The sequence below is a fragment of the Tenrec ecaudatus genome, chromosome 12 (genome assembly GCF_050624435.1).
Source record: "Tenrec ecaudatus isolate mTenEca1 chromosome 12, mTenEca1.hap1, whole genome shotgun sequence".
Taxonomy (NCBI): domain Eukaryota; kingdom Metazoa; phylum Chordata; class Mammalia; order Afrosoricida; family Tenrecidae; genus Tenrec; species Tenrec ecaudatus.
Genome location: NC_134541.1, coordinates 60,920,309 through 60,932,714, shown reverse-complemented (window position 1 = coordinate 60,932,714; position 12,406 = coordinate 60,920,309). Strand labels below are relative to the sequence as shown.

The 12,406-nt window shown below is 39.9% G+C and overlaps 1 non-coding gene across 1 annotated transcript; it reads left to right on the top strand.

Moving 5' to 3' along the window:
* The first annotated feature begins 1,101 nt into the window (after positions 1-1,101).
* Positions 1,102-1,208, top strand: LOC142423523 (U6 spliceosomal RNA). Its single transcript, XR_012779154.1, has one exon. It is a non-coding gene; the product is annotated as a U6 spliceosomal RNA (small nuclear RNA).
* Positions 1,209-12,406: the final 11,198 nt, after the last annotated feature.

Below are 12,406 nucleotides of genomic sequence, written 5' to 3'. Positions count from 1 at the left end.
TTTCCCCTTGACCCTTTTCCTCCATTCTATTACTCAGTTCTTCTACTGTGGCTTTTTTTAAATCTCTGCTATCTCATGGCTTATTTTCTATTTTTATTTATTGTTTTTTTGGGGGGGTGAGGTACTTAGTATCTCAATTTCTTCCTTTGTTTTCAGGATCGATTCCCATATCTCTTGTATGGCCTTAAGCACCATTCCGCCATTCTTCTTTATTATCTTTCTGACAGTTCAAGGTTTTTTTTTCCCTTCTGTGTATTCCATTGGGTTTGGGTATATCCTAAGTGAATGACTTTTGTTTCTCTTCCTTTTTTTTTGTGATAACTGCTGTAGGCTGTTGTTTGTGCAGCATAGTGATTCAACTAGATGATGTGGAGGTGAGTTAGTTAGAGTTTATCGTGTCAACCTGGCTGATGTACACATGTGGGGTTAATTGAAGGACACAGAGATAAATGGCTCAGTAAGCCTCACATTTCTAGTTCTCAGGTCTCTTGCTTTGTAATGGGCGGACAAGGGTGCAGCTGTCTTAGCCAGTTCTCTGCTTCAGCTGGCAAGGCTTACTTCTTGCAAGACATCTCCAAGGGGAAGCCGTATGGATCTACCCCATTGCAGCCCTGGGTCCTGGAGCAGCCATGTGGAGACCCCTGCCAGTGCTTACACGTTCACTGATTTGGCTTTCTTCCTGCAGTCGGCATCATAATTTGTGTTTTGTGAGGTGGAGGAGGACTTTGTGTATTGGACATATGGGTTAATATTGGACTTGTGCACTTGGGCAGCACTGGGTTGGGATGTTTTCTTGATGTGTACTTAACCTTTATATAAAACTCTCTCTTATACATGAGTTTCTGTGGATTTGTTTCTCTAAAGTACCTAGATGAACACATTATGGTACCTTGAGAGTGGGGTATTGGAGAAACAAATCATAAGATGGAGAGTAGATGTTTGTTTGACCTCTCCCTCATGGTAGTTTTTCTTCTTTGTCTAGCCAGAGGTCAGATAAAGCCACACTGTTTACTTGGTTGTTTTCTGGGGAAAATAGGGGAAGTATGAAAATAGAAAGTTTGTAAACCCACATGCTTTGAACTATTAAAATTTGATTTTTAGGTGCTCGCTTCGACAGTACATATACTAAATTTGGAACAATACAGAGAAGATTAGCATGGCCCCTGCGCAAGGATGACACGCAAATTCGTGAAGCATTCCATATTTTAAAAATTGATCTTTAGATGGGTTTAAGACATGTCTGCAAAGAAAGCTTTGAAAAGATATGCCCCGGCTAGTGCTTTGGAGTACTCAGGAACCAGTAATCTTTGTCAAAAGGTGGAAAAAATGTGGAACATGAAGAAAAGTCCTCTTTAGGACTGAACATTAAAGGGAGTCTGTGAGCAGGGTGAAATGCTTGCTAGGTAACCACCTGGATCTACTTGTTGAGTGGAAGTCGGAGAAATACAGCAATAAAGAGATGGGTTGAGTTTGGCCACTGACATCTGTGGACTTGGTTTACAGGAAACAAAGGAGATGAGAGCGGGCTGACTGGTCTAAAGTTCATGACCTAGCATGAGGGGGTTAGGCTTGTTGAGTATTGTGAGAGCCCATGGTCTAAAGACAAGGCAACCAATGGGCCCCCTGTGGAGACTGAGTGAGGCAGCCTACATTGAGTTGACCAGAACCCAACCAGATGGAGACTTTTGAGCCTGTGAACTGGTGCCTATTGTTACTGACTTCATGGATGGCCTGTCCAGATTTGACTTTGCTTATGGATGCAGACTTCACAAGGTTCCAACTGAACTGAAGGTTTCTTCATGTTGAAATACATGATTGCCTCCTCAGAGCACTAGGTTGATGTAAGTGGGCAGTATATAAATTGCATACCCAAACATGGGGGGATAAAGGCATGAGTGGTTGGCTTACAAACTTTCATAGGTGGGGGAACATATTCACAAGATTATAGGATTAAGGTGTAGGTGTTACTTAATTGCAATTGTGAGGCTAAAGAATGATGTACAGGTGCCAAATTGGTAAGGGGTGGATTGAGTTACTCAAAGTTTATTGTGCCAAACTGGCCGATAAACACATGTGGGGTTAATTGAAAGGCGGAGCGATAAATAGCTCATGAGCCTCACCTTTTGAGTTCTCGGGTTTCTTGCTTTCTGATGGTCGGACCAGGGTGCAGCTGCCTTAGCCAGCTCCCTGCTTCAGCTGGCAAGACTCACTTCCTGCAAGACATTCCCGAGGAGAAGCCACATGAACCTACCCCGATGCAGCCCTGGGTGCTGGAGCACCTGTGTGGAGACCCCTGGCAGTGCTGAGATGTTTACACATTCATTGACTCGGCTTTCCTCCTGTGGTCTGCATCATTGCGTGTTTTGTAAGATGGAGGAGGACTCTGTGGATTGGTGTCAGACATATGGGTTAATGGGTTAATGTTGGACTTGTGGGCTTGGGCATCACTGGGTTGGAATGTTTTCTTGATGTGTACTTAACCTTTATATAAAACTCTTTCTTATACATGGGTTTCTGTGGATTTGTTTCTCTAATGTACCCAGACTAACACAGGAGGGTTTTGGATTGTGTAGGGGTGTGGGTTTAGAAGTAAAAAATCAGGAGCTAGAAATCCTATTATGTGGAGATGAGGAAGGAGTGTTAGAGTTGGGTGGGGCCCGAATAGGAGATCGAGGCTATGGAATAGGATTTTAAGTGATGGTTTAATTGTCGGTTGTCTTCTGGTTAAATTTGATGATATTTGATAAATTTGAAGAGGGATTTTAAGAGATGTGTTAGTACTCATTAGACTATTTGAAAATATGTCTCACTGGGAAAGGGTATGTGGGATCTTGAAGTAGTGGTGGTTGGGGCAGGTGGACAGTATATTTAGTAATCAATCAGTTTCACTTATCAACCCAGTATATAAAATAGGGAGAGTGGGTCTCGCCATGTTATTGTGTTCATAGGAGAGGGTCTTATTTTGGCTGCTAATTACTTTCCTGCTCTTAGGGGTGGAATGTCTTCTGGTAGGTTGTGGAGCCATTTTGGGATTCTGTACCACACCATGTTGTCGGTGCCTTTCAAGCTAGGGTCCCAGGGTGGCAATAGGCTGTAGGACTGGAAGCCAACAGCGAAGGAGGACTTCTAATCGGGTGGAGATTATGAGCAGGTAAGTAAGTCACAACACCGCCAACTTGCTGTGCTAGGGAAGGGGGAGTCACTGAGATTCACGGAAATACTGAGTTCTGGGTTCTCCAGCAGAAAAAGAGTTTGGTTTTTTTTGGTTTTACTTTTAATGAAAGAATAAAGAGAAAAATGAAAAGTACTTTTGAAGTATCCAGAGTTCAAGTTGCTCATCTGGGTTGCCAGGTAGGATCCCAACTGTAAGATTCTAGGCGAGACTGGAGAATTAGCTGGGAGTTTCTAGTTGGAAGCCATTGGAACAAAATTCTTCTCATTATCTTTTAATTCCATTTTTTCCCTATGAACTGTTGGCAACTTCCTCATATACATCAACAGCAAAACATTTGAAAAAACGATATTTAAAAGTAAAATTGACCAACAATAAAGCAAATGGACTTAAGTATATATCTAACAAATGTGTAAAACTTTTGCGGACAATATTTTTAAATGATTAAAATTCCAGATTCATGGAAAGAAAGGCTCAATAATATAACTATATCAATTGTTCCCAAAATTGATTTATAAATAAATTTCAAACATATAATAATTCCAACAGAGTTTTCAGTGGGACTTGAAAGTTTTATTATATAATTTATATGGAAATTAAGAAGTCCAAGAATAGCCAAAATATTAAGGGAGAAGAAGAATGTGGAAGGAGTTGCCCTATCAGATAGCAGGGCTTATTATAAACTTATAGAGACTAAGATAATGTGGTAATGATGCCAAGGTAGACAAATTGTCCTGGGACACAAGAACAGAATCCTGAAATAGATGAATATATATCATTGAAAAGGTTTTTGGATTAACTAGAACTATTCATTAATGGTTTGGGGACAATTGATTTTTCATAATTTAAAAATGGCATTGAATCCTTACATAAAGACTGGAAAATTCAATTACAGATGGATTAATTGCTTAAATGTTAAAAGCAAAACTTTAAAACTGTTAGAGGAAAATGGGGTAGAATATATTTCAGGCCTCAGGGTAGAGAAATGTATTTTTTAAAAAGATGAAAGTCACTAATTAAGGTTGAAAAATTGATAAATTTTATTACATTACCTGTTAGACATTCTTTTCCTTACAAGTCACCATGAAGAAATTGGAAAGACCGGTCATATACTAGCAGATGTTATTTGAAAGATTTTAAATTGAAAGCATATTCATATCTACAAATGTGAAAAATTGCAAATCACTAAACAAAAATAAATAGCTCAGTGAAACACTGGCAAAATATATGCCTAAGTATTCCACAGAAAAGGAAATATGAATGTTGGCTAGCATTTAGAGTAATTGTCACACTCATTAGGAAATCGGGGACAAAAATAAACCAAGAGTACAATAAAATACATCTATAAGGCAAACTCAAGAAGTCTGAAAATATTAAATGTTAGGTAAGTTTTAATTAGGAGATAGTCACACTCAAGTGGGTATGTGGATTTTAAGCTATTTTGCAAAACAATTTGGCATTATAAACTGTAATATTTGCATGATGTGTTTTACACTAATCCTACTATTCATGGTGCACTAGGAGACATGCAAGATTGAACAAAGGAGTACTTTGCTATCAAGAAATACCTGTAAACAATCTGGATATCCAGTCACAGACCTCTATCTGTGTGGCAACTTGAATAAATCTCAGTGACCAAAAAAGTCTGCAGGACAGAAAATAGTAGGTGTTTTACTAAAACCAAGGCATTTCTTTAGTTCCTCTGGATGGGTTCTCTAAGTTCTGTATTTTTTAACAAGCTTTTGGGTGGCCTACTGGTGCTGGTCCACTGACTGCATTTTAAAAAGCAAGCTCCTAAAAATGTTATAGTAGATCTCTTCTTCACGGAGCTCGAGGAAGCAATGTTATATTTAAGTATACAGTTGTTATGGATTGGATTCTTCCCCCTCCTCAAAAAAATACATTGATATCCTGATCCCTTACAGGAGCCCTAGTATGGAGCCTGCTGGTGTACTGGTTAAGTGTTGGATTGTGACCCACATGGCTAAAAAGTCAAACCCACCATCAGCTCTGCCGGAGAAAGACTGGGCTTTTTCCTCCCATAAACAGCTAAAGACTCAGAAACCCACCACGGCTCGCTGTGAGTCATCATTGTCCCAAAAACTGAGTTGTAGTGGTGTAGTGGGGGTTCTGTGTGGGGCTGCTTAATGCAAAGTCAGCAATTCCAAACCCGTAAGCCTCTTGACTGGAGGCTCACAAAAATCACAGGGGCAGAGGGGAAGAACCGATTGCAAGGATCTACATGGGACCTCCTCCCTGGGGACAGAAAGTGAAGAAGTGGGTGAGGGGAGACGTCGGACAGGGCGAGATATGGCAAATGGTAATTTATGGATTGTCCGGGGTTTGTGGGGGAGGGGGGAGCGAAGAGGGAGGGGAAAGGGTGAGGGCCTGATGCCTGGGGCTTGGGTGGAGAGCAGGTGTTTTGAGAGTGATGGGGTCAGTGAATGTACAGGTGTGCTTTGCACAGTTGATGTGTATATGGATTATGATGGGAGTTGTGTGAGCCCCTAGTGGAACGATTAAAAAGAAAAAAAAATCACAAGGGCACTTCTACTTTGTCTTGCAGGGTCGCTCTGAGTCAAAATCAACCCAATGGCAGTGCGTATGTGCACCCTTCTATACCTGTGACTATAGACCTGGTTATAAATAAGGCTATTCATTTGCTACATTAATAAGGTCATACCAGAATAGTGAGAATCCCAAACCTAATCTCCTGCATAGTGTTTTAGAAACAGCTTGGAAAAAAAAAACAGATGTGAAGAGATACACATCCCTGAGACAGATGCCATCTAAGAATCTGTCTACAAGACAAAGAACACCAAGAAGTATCTAGGGCTTCCAGAAGAGGAAAGAGACAGAGAATGATCTCCGTAGTGGAGAGCAGATAACGCTGGGAAGCCTGGAATTCAACTTTTTAGTCACCAACTGTGAGGCTATAAGTTGCCATTTTGTTACAGTAGCACTAGGAAAATGAGAAATTACATGCATATGAAATAATAAATAAGCTAATTGAAATCCAATAATAAAATTCAGGACAGTGGCTATAATACGGATCCAAGTAAGGGGAATCGGGCTGGAAAATCTTACTCCTGTGGAGCAGTTTGTGGTTTTGAACTACCGACCATGCAGATCATAGCCCAAAGCATAATCACTACCCTACTAGGGATCTTCAATTAAGTAGGAAGGTATTCATAATATTATAGTACTTAAGTTGTATGATGTATCATGTACTTTAACATGCTATCATACTTTATAAATTATGGATATATATGCATTTTACAAATAAAATACCTTGAAACATAATACATCGAAAAAAAAGAAAGAGATCTTGACTTGAAGCCTCATCTCAGACTTGCTAGTTCTATAATATAGATCTCATCTATTAACACTATTTCATAAATAGAAAGTGTCAAGAATTGGTTAGTAGTCATTGTAAATCCTAAATACTGGAATCACTCGGTGAGATTGTAAAAACACCAATGTTGGTTCACATATCCAGATAGTCTCATTGAATTAGCTAGGGCCAAACTATGGGTATTGTGTTTGCTAGATTGTCATGCCAACCCTTGCCTGTCCGTTTGTTGTACCGTGGGGGGTTGTTTGTGTTGCAGTGGTGCTGAAAGCTACGTCACTGGTATTTCAAATACACGCAGAGTTACCCAAGGTCAACAGGTTTCAGCAGTTTCCAGAACACACTACTAAACATAGGTTGTCCACTTTGGAGGAATTGACCACTGAAAATCGTATGTATAGCAGCTGAAAATTGCCAGATAATAACAACCTCATGAATAGGAACAGAACGCTGTCAGAGATAGAGGCAAAAGATGAGCCCCGCAGGTTGGAAAGTGCGAAAAATGATGGAAGAAGAACTGCCTTCTCAAAGTAGTCACTGGAATTATGTGAATGTAGGAGAGTTTTCAGGAGGAAGGCTCTTGGGACTCCCATTTACTGATGAGGCATGACTCGAAATGAGAAGAGACAGATGCTAACATCAATTATTAATTGGAATGTATGAAGTATGAATCTAAGAAAATTGGCTGTTGCCAAAATTGAAATAGAATTACTAAAGATAATATTGTGGTGCTAATGAGCTGAAATAGAATGGTCTTGGGCACTTTGAATCAGGCTTACTATGCCAGGAATGACAGATTCAAGAAAGATTACATTGAATTCATCATCATAAAGAGAATTTCAAGATCTGTCTTGAAGTACAATACTGCTTGTGATAGGATTATATTTATCCACATCCAAGGAAATACAGTCAATACAATGATTATTTCAAATTTATGTACCAATCATTAAAACTAGTGATGAAGAATTCTACCAATGTCTTCACTTTGAAATTGAGAAAAATGATACAGTGATAATTATTGGTGATTGTAATGCAATGGTTGGAAGCAAAGAGGAAGGTACAGTGGTTAGAAAATATGGTCTTGGTGATAAGAACGAAGCTGAAGATCACATGATAAATTTTTGCAAGACTAGTGATTTCATAACATATAGATTTTTTTTTCAACAACACAAAAGCCAAACTCACTGCCGTCAGTCAATTCTGACTCATGAGGACCCTAGAGGGCAGGTTAGAACTGTCCTTTTTTTGGTAATCATTTTATTGGGGGCTCATACAACTCATCACAATCCATTGTGTCAATCACATCTGTATATTTGTTGCCATCATCATTTTCAAAACATTTTCTTTCTTCTTGAGCCTTTGGTATCAGCTCTTCACTGTTTTCCCTCCCTCTTCCACACTTCCTCCCTCATGAACCCTTGATAATTTATAAATTATTACTTTTTCATGTCTTATGTTGACCAATGTCTCCCTTCATCCACTTTCTATTGTCCGTCACCCAGGGAGGGAGTTATATGTAGATCATTGTGATCAGTTCCCCCCTTCCCCCCTACTTTCCCCTTTCCCTCCTATTATCACTACTCTCAATATTGATCCTGAGGGGTTTATCTCTCCTGAATTTCCTGTGTTTCCAGCTCTTATGTGCACATGGTCTAGTTGGATTAGGAAGGTAGACTTGGGATCATGAAAGTGAAAGAGAGGAAGCATTAAAGAATTAGAGGAAAATTGTATGTTTCAACGATGCTATAGTGCCCCAACTGGCTCGTCTCTTCCTTGTGACCCTTCCATAAGGGGATGTTCAATTGTCTACAGATAGTTTTTGGATTTCCACTCTGTACTCCCCGTCATTCACAATTATATGATTTTTTGTTTTGGGTGTTGGATGCCTGATACCTGATCCCATCAACACCTCATGATCACACAGGCTGGTGTGCTTCATTCATGTGGGCTTTGTTGCTTCTCAGCTAGATGCCCATTTGCTTATCTTCAAGCCTTTAAGACCCTAGACACTACATCTTTTGATAGCCAGGCACCATCAGCCTTTCTTCACCACATTTGCTGATGCACCCTTTTCTCATGCACCCATTTTGTCTTCGGTGATTTTGTTGGGAAGATGAGCATCACGGAATGCCAGGTTATTAGAACAAAGTGTTCGTGTGTTGAGGGAGTACTTGAGTAGGACCCCAATGTCTGTTTGCTGCCTTAATACTAAACCTAGAAATATATACATAGATCTATTTCCCTACAGTTATATATAAATATGTCTACATATGTACATGCCTGAATTTAGACCTCTATAAATGCCCTTTGCTTCCTAGTTTTCTCCCCTCTATTTCCTTTTTCTTTCCTCTTGTCCCACTAGCGTGGGTAGAACTGTTCTTGTGGGTTTTTGAGACTGTAACTTTTTACAAGAATAGAAATCCTCATCATTCTCCCTCAACAACACAAAGGGTTGTTGAGAATGTCCTTGAGAATATCCTACCCGAATTCTGAGAACCTTTCAAGAATAGATTTTTGGCTTTAAACACTAATAATAGAACTGTTGAGCTGTGGAATAATTGCATGAACATTGTACATGAATAAAGCAAAAGATCATAAAAAAGACAAGAAGGAAAGAAAGAAAGAAAAGATCAAAATAGATGTCAGAAGAGACACTGAAACTTACTGTTAATTGTATAGTAGCTTGGCAAATGGAAGAACCTGCAGTTCCAATCTTGAAAGAGTCTATGGACAAAATAATGAATGATGCAGGAAGCATCAGAAGAAGATGCAAAGAGTATAGAGTCACTGGACCAAAAAACACCCAGTTGACTTTCTAACATTTCAAGAGATAGTATGTGATCATGAAACAATGGTGCTGAAGAAAGCAGTTCAAGCTAAACTGAAAGCTTTTCTCAAGAACAAGGGTTCAGGAAGTAATGAAATGACGATTGAAATGCTTCAACAAGGGGATAAAACACCGGAAGCACCTACCTGTGGATCAGTATGGTGAATTGATGCACACCTTTCCTAATTTTAAACCACACAATGTTCTCCAGAGGTGGTGGAGACCAGGGAATGTTTCATTCTGTTCTGTATAGGGTAATTACAAGTCTGAGCTGACTAAGATGCACCCAATAATAATAATAAGCATACAAAAGTGGGAAAAGAAACTGCGTGTTTTGGTTCATATACTTTAAGGCATAGTCTTACTAAAACCATTGCCAGAAACATTCCCAGAACATATCTTCTAGACAGTTCAGTAATATGAGCATTATTAAGAGGGGGCACAATATTGCTGGTTGAGCTCAGACTCGGGAGCAGGTAAATGAGACGCAATTACAGTCTCAGGATTTTCAAACGATGAGCCTTTGAACAAGCCTATTAACCAGACTATGCTGCAGTTTTCTCCTAATGGGGTATTGGCTGCAGTTACTTTGTAAGAAAACTAAGAAAGCCATCATATAAAAATGCTTTTATTTACCAGGATGATAGAACAAGCCACATTGTAAATGGTTGCTATTATTTTTAATGTGATGCTAAAACTGATACTCTTGCTGAATGTTCTTTTTCAGATTCTTGGCAGTCTTTACGCTGTAAATTTATTCCTTAACTGATGGAATGGGTGGTATAAATGCAAAGAACTTTTATTGGATCAGCATAAGCACTTCTGAACACATAGGATTATTGTTGAGCCCAAGACAGAAACTGAGCACGCCGACTTGTAATGATTATCAACAGGTTCCCAGGAATTTCTTTCTGCTCCACCACCCATACACAATCATTTTCCTGCCACAGGCTGTGGCTCCACCTTGTCAACTGCCGCTGTTCCAGGAAAGAGATGTCAAAGTGGGGATGAAAACTTGTAGCATTATTTCCAATATCTTTTGCCGCCTCAGTCACCGAAGGTTTCATAGTCAGTGCCATTTGGAGTCCATCAAGCTCAGGTTTAAAGGGGAGAGATGATGAGTTGTGAATGTTACGAGGACATTGCAGCAGTGATCGTGATGGTGAGGAAGCGTGGAGTGAAGCTATTGATTGGCCGGTTGGGACGTCTCCTCGGAGCTGAGTGATGTGGAGGGAAGTGCTGCGTGGGTGTAGGCATGATTACCATTACCTCAAGATGGATGGTCCTGCCTGGCCAACAGCTCCTCCAGCCACATTGTTTCTGGAGAAATATGCCTTGTGGAATCAGGTTTGCACATTTTACATTGAGTGAACATCTATTTCTTATGTTAAATTATTTCAGCCGTAGAGTAGAGAATTGCTGAAATAAATGGCTGGTGAATTTTAATTACATTTATTCTTGATGTTATAACTGACAAATAGCTTCACTCCTCACTGAAATAGTAAATGTATTACTTTGAGATATAGTCAGTTTTGGGGAAGAGAGGTGTCTGCATTTTTATTTTACAATAACGTTTCTGAGTCCTGTGATGATGTAAAGTAAGCTTCTCTGAAATCCTATGGGGATCTATCTATCTATCCCGTACTCTATTCTCTGCAATCAATTAGAAATAAAAGCAATGAGAATCATCAGATCAATTTATAGGCAGGATAAACTTCTGTCTGACAGCGGTTTATAACATTATACCACACGGTCGTTCCTGTAGGCCTGACCTGCTGGGCAGTGGAGGGTTCCTGAGCAGCTCGGTTTTCAGATGGTTGCACTGGAGCACTTTTCTGAACGGTCACCGCCCATTAGATTGTGACCATTTTCAGAGGAGACATGATTGATGTTAAAAACTAATATACACCGGATAGGGCAAGATATGACAAAATAATAATCTATACATTATCAAGGGTTCATGAGGGAAGGAGGAACGGGGAGGGAGGGGAAAAAAAGGACCTGATGCAAAGGGCTTAAGTGGAGAGCAAATGCTTTGAAAATGATTAGGGCAAATAATGTACAGATGTGCTTTATACAATTGATGTATGTATATGTATGGATTGTGATCACAGTTATGTGAGCCCCTAATAAAATGTTTAAAAAAATCCACCATAAATAAATAAAACCTAATATATCGAATCTGGGGATAGTTTTGCAGAAGCCCTGGGGCTTTTGGATTTCTCCTTGCCATTTTCTCATCTCTGGCTGCCTCTCGCCTCTAATGCCAACAGTAACCATGGAAAGAGAGACCCAAGGAATGTGAAACTCAGCGGAGCCATGAACACAGGGAGCCACATGGAGCTACATTCTGCTAGACATTCTGGCTGAGACTCACCCGAGTGGATCGTACCACAAAGTCCTGTCTCTTCTGACCATGGCCTCAGAGGACACAGCTGTTTGCCTGGTTAACACTGAAGTTCTTGTCCATTGCTTCTCTTACTCTTATCTTATCCCACATGTCAAAGTCCTGAACTTCTTCATGAAGTGTAACGGTTTTCATAAATTATAATTTACCCAGTTGCACACTGGAGAGCAGCTCTTCACTATGTTTGTTGACTTAATGCTAATTATTAATTTATACAAACCTGACGAAAAACCTCCAAAGCACCGTTACTATGAAAATAAAATCACAGACATATGTTTCATGCTTCCTTAGCATAATATGCCCCTCACTTCCTTTTATCCAGCTAACAGATGATCCTAACAGTTTGGCCAGAGTTAGAGGTGACAAAGTTTTAGGCATTTCTAGCCATGAAAGTCAAGAGACAAGAGAGGTGGACTCAAGTCTGGAGAACAGGGTCAAATCCTCGGAACCAGAATCTAATATTTAGCTGGAATTGGCCTTTGAATATTTTGTCAGGAGAAACTAACCCTGAGAAGGATACCATGTTTAGTAAAGTAGAGGGACAGCAAAAAGAAAGGAAAGCCCTTAACAAGAAGGATGGATGCAGTGACTGTAACACTAGGATCTAACATAAGAACAAGAGTGAGGATGGCACAGGACCGGGCGGTG